This window comes from Pinus tabuliformis, chromosome 4_2 (genome assembly GCF_031772625.1).
Source record: "Pinus tabuliformis cultivar Carrire ecotype Pingquan chromosome 4_2, CPIR1, whole genome shotgun sequence".
NCBI classification, from domain to species: Eukaryota; Viridiplantae; Streptophyta; class Pinopsida; order Pinales; family Pinaceae; genus Pinus; species Pinus tabuliformis.
The window spans coordinates 802,317,372-802,322,706 of NC_142304.1; the positions used below are offsets into that span (position 1 = coordinate 802,317,372).

General features: G+C 38.1%; 1 pseudogene; it reads right to left on the minus strand.

Annotated features, from left to right (window-relative positions):
* Positions 1 to 2,469: 2,469 nt before the first annotated feature.
* Positions 2,470 to 3,340, minus strand: LOC149172102 (uncharacterized protein At4g15970 pseudogene; annotated as a pseudogene).
* Between the last annotated feature and the right edge of the window lie 1,995 nt (positions 3,341 to 5,335).

Consider the following 5,335-nt stretch of genomic DNA (forward strand, 5'->3'; position numbering starts at 1 on the left):
AGCTTGTGCACAAGTTGGTATTGAGATAGATAAATATAGCGCAGAGGTTTGTCGTGGTTTGACCAAGCATTGTAATCTTCTCATATTTGATGATTAATGTAATATACAAATAGCAGGGGTTTTAGTTGTGGCTTTCCCCATAAAATTATTGTGTTTGTGATTAAATCATTTCTCTTTTTTACTTCGTGATTTTGTGATCGTTTAATTGTTTCCATAGATGTGTAGAGTAGATTCAAGATAATGGACTTTTGGAATTCCGAGACAAAGATATTCCTAATCAAGCTGATACTCAAGATCTAGCAGAGTGGAGAAAATCTGTGGAAAGGGTGAGAAGGATTATCCTAGAGTTTGATATCATATTGTCTCGAACCTCCATAGTAAGGAGACTCCATTTTCAATGTGGAAGGCTTGACACACCTGTTTTAAGATAAAAGTGACCAAGGGAAGCTGGTAGTTAAGCAGAGTCTCAGAAGGATCAAGATGGAGAAGGGTGACACAATACCGAATTAGTTGACCAAGTTCACCCAATGCTGGGATGAGCTTATAAGTTTCGGTGTTAGAGTTGTTGAAGATGATATGGTGAGACTAGAATTTCTAGGCCATCCCAAGAGCTGGCATAGCTACCAAGATTGAGTTAATGGGAGGGACAAGCTATTAGATTGGGATCATTTTTGGTCCGACTTTGTACAAGAAGAGATTTTGTGAAACACTAAAGATGGTACATCATCCAAAGAAGTGGAAGAGGATTTTTCATTAGTTAGCAAGTAAAAAGAAAGTCAAGGGAAAGAAATCCCAAGGTCAGGAGGGTGGAAAGAAGAAGGACTTGTCGAACATCAAGTGTTTTTATTGTCACGAGTTCAAGCACTATACCATGAAATGACCACAAAAGAAGGAAAGCAAAAAGGAACCTACAACAACAGCAATAGGTGAAGCTCTAGCTTCACAATTACAACTTAAATTCACTCTCAATGAATGCATGGAAAGCACTATAATTGAAAGCATGTGGTATCTCGACAGTGGTTCCTCATTCCATATGATGGGTAATAGGGATCTCTTCAATGACTTAGAGGAGAAAGACCTCAAGAAGAACATAGAGTTTGGAGATGATGGGAGGTATAGTGCAACCAACATTGGTATTGTTACTTTCCAAAGGGAGTTTCGCTCCCCTCTCAAACTCACAAATGTCATCTATGTTATAGGACTAAATAAGATCCTTGTTTCTGTCATGGTATTGGAAGACCATGGATATGATGTTATTTTTAGAAAAGGAAAGGTTTTCCTTAGACACATCACCACGAGATAGGTGAAACAGGTCGGTGTGTAACTAAAGAACTTGTATGAACTTGAGGTACAACATGCATGAAAGTCCACGAGCAACAAGGAAAGGTTTAGAAAATTGGTGGTTTTAGAGCTCAAATCTGCCTTAGGCTGAAGGAAGGCAGGATTCAAGGTAACATCATACCATGCTTAGCCTCGTAGCTAGCCCTACGAGGACAGGAAAGGGCTCTCTCCGGGTCACCTCAGTGAAAATAAACAATAGGGTCTGAGATGACTCAAATTGAATATTGATTTTAGGCTAGTAAATAAACATGAAAGAGATATTTAATGAATGACTAAAATTTCCTGGGTTGTATGGGACAAAGGACGGCGTGAGCGGAGGAATTAACTCAAAGGCACAAAATATTTCATGAGGCAAGGTAGGCAGGAAGTTTAGCAATCAAATTTGAAATAATATGAATTGGAAAGACTATTGAGAGGCTGAAAAGGGCATATGTAATGAATCCTTTTCAGAAAGAAGAAGACACATAGAACATGAATGCTTTCCCAAGGCAGAGCATAAACTGGATTCTACCTTTCGTTCTTAAGAGCATTCAACTAGAAATGAATATGAATGGGCGGTAAAACATAACAAGATACATATGAAACATAAAGAAGAAACAAATTAATAAACTCACACCATAGGAATCTCATGAATCAGAGCTGCATCATTTTATTAATCTCCTGCCAAAACTGTACTTATGAAAGCGCTGGGTTTTTCCTCCACACTATTCCCAGAAACTCCAACCCTTTACAAATGATTTTCAATGCAATAAATAGACTCAGAGGTGGAAAAACAGATCGGTGAAAATAGGGAGTTGTTTCAACTAAAATCTTGAGGATAGGAAATGAACCGTCCATCTGCTTTAAGGACAGAACAACGTTACATTATTCAGGGCAAATATTGTAGCATGAATCTCATTGAATCATGACTAAAGACAAAAATAGGCCTTCAATCCTATTTCTTTGCTATGGTAGATATTCTCCATTTAATTTGGGTTTGACTATCTATTCACTTCCATTTACAGTTTGAAAAAAAACCATTTTTAATAAAAATAGCTTTTAAACTAAAATTTTGCCTTTAATAAAGGGAAGAATGTATGGTCAATGAACGATCCCAACTACAATTTTGTTTGAGCTTTCAATTATCCCTTATAAAGACGCTCTGCATTCATCTCGAGATCTCCAGTGGATTTCATTTCTTCTTGCAACGTCTAATCTAAATAACATCCACTCTTCAAGAGTCGCTCTCATGTTGTGAGTCTTGGCCTTTAAACCTTTGCAACAATTAGCATGTATAGTGCACACGTGTTATAATGTGGCCCTTGTGTCACAGAACCCACTAAAATACACTACATCAAGAAACAATAGATTAACCCCGATCTCGGTAAATTCGTTTAAGAACTTCATCCCATTGAACATATCTTGATCATGTTTCCCAGGATAGCGCTGGGTGGAGTTGTACCATAAATTGTACATGTTGATTGTTCTTTTATTGGAACGAACAAATGTAAAACCTGTATTTGGTAAATTTTTGACATCGCTAGGATCATAGTCTCATCTATCACAAGAGATTTTGGAATTCTTCCTCACTTGAGAACCTTCTAAATGGATTTCGGAGCCATAGCACATCTTCATCAGTGAAGACGAAACTAAATCTGTGTTGTACCACGTCCTTCAAGAATTCTATTTTTCTCCAAATGATCTTCAAGTAATCCTCAGTCATGAAAAATTTCTCGCCTGAAAAATCAACCCCTTCTGTCCTCAAATCAAAGCAATGGGGATGTATTTCCTTGCAGCGTTTGAAGGCACTCTCATCTAAGGAAACAATGAGGAGATAGTCCAAAAGTTCCTGTGTTCCCTCACCAATACGAAAGCTCTCGAGTAACAAGTCTATAAGGCTGTTGGGCTCCATCCATGCTTTGTTCACTGTTGTCATAATCGGTGTTTTGTTTAGCATTAAATCCTTCGCCAGAGCAATTTCCAGCTCGTCTGCATTTTTGCTGAGCAATGGGCGCTCCATTGGTATTTAGAGAAAAATGAAGTAAATTCCATTGAGTTTTTATGGAGCAAAGATGAGTTTCGCCCTTGGGGCTCTGTGCGCCGCACGCACACCCAGTGCACCACACGTGCCATGTGCGCCACATCACTGCAAATTTGCATTGAGAAAATCGGCTCTATGCGTAGCGCCAGTTGCCTAGTGCGCCACGCCCGGATTTGACATAGAGTTTGCCTTCCAAACAACTGACTTCGCCTTTCCACATTTTTCTTTGGCTTTCACGCTTGTCTCTTGACTTGCAAAAGAATTGTATAAACACTGAAAATATCTTAATGTTTCAATGACTTTGATTTTTTGATTTGGCAAACTCACTTTGTAAAGTTTGAAACTTTCACATTTCTCATCAACGCTGTTTTGCTTCCTTTGAATTTTTGAATGATGAAACTCTTTGTCTTCTTGCAGGGATGATTGGCGGTGGACTTTGGCCAAGGATGACCAGAGGCTGCAGTTGAAGTACTCCATGATAAACTTACAAATTTATTACAAACATTAAAATTTAACGATTCCTTCTTCAAAATAGAGTTTTGAAGAAGAAACATCCTTGAGCATTATTAATGATGAAAATCTTGATATGAAAGCTTATTGAAGACATCCTCATGACCTGTGGGTGTTATTTGAAGATCAAACCCTAGACCTAGAAACTAAAATGACTCTCATTTGACTAAAGCACAATCTATGATTGTAAATGACTGAAATCAACTTCCGATGAACTTTGATAAATTTTGACCAACCCAGCAGGCACAATCATGAGGGAAATGAGTGGAGAAACCCTTCCATCAGATAATGGCATGTCCCTAGCGAAATGCAATTGAGTGAATCAAGTGAGACACCTAAAAATGAAATGCAAAAAGAGTTTTGATCTCTGACGGAGGGATAACCAGATCGACTCTAACATTGGATCCAATGGAGATGGTAGCTCTCTAAAGGTGCCAAGAATAGCAGCTCTTTAGGAGAGCAGACAGTGCCTTCATCCATTGGGCTATGGAGTCATTATTTCAACAAACAACACAAGACTTTGACTGATTTATTGACTGAAACCTGACTCAAACCGACTCAATTGTGAAACTGAAATGACTGAAAAAGCTTGACTCTACAAACTAACTGAAAATACTAAGACCTGAACTTAAAACTTAAAGCTTGGTGGTAATACATGACCACCTGTGTTTCTTACAAGGCAATATACAATCAAACTATATCAAAATGCCAATGTAACCAATCAAGCAAATGCCTTCTTGATTGATTCTCCTGAGTAGATCTCCTGGTCAACAACAGATACTGGTGACTAGGCATCCAAAAACATGATTGACCATGATCTCCTTTGTCACTGAATACTGCAATCATCACCTTCACTACTGACTGTAACAAATCTACCATTGGATCCTGAGAAACATGAAGATTTACCTCCTACTGAAGAAACAAAGTGTCTTTTTATTTTGATTATGATCTTCCTTCATAATGTACTTTAGTAAAAGCATGTTCCTGTGTTATGAAACCAGCTCAAGAAAAGATAGAAAAGATAGATCAATGCCTTAGAATTCACCCTCTTCAAGGGGGCAGCCTCCTTTACATTACATAAATGAACAATTCTTGGATGATACAATTGAAAATACCTCCTTTCTATATATAGGAGTCTAAGGGGTCATAACATAATCAGAGCCGACATATCAATAATAATGTAAGGGCACAATAATAACAATAGTGGGCTTCTATGGGGCACAATAGTAACAATATGTGCACTACATGGGTACATCAATATAATAAGTGGGTTGTACTAATAACAATAATGGGTTACACTAGTAGCATAGGGGCCTAACATGCCCCTCTCCTTCAAAAAGCGTTGTCCAAAACGCTTGAGTAGTTCTTGATGCTTCTGTATGAAATTCTTGTCCTCCCATGTGGAATCTTCAGTGGGTAAGTTCTTCCACTTGATGAGATACTCTGAATTTGATCGATTTCGTA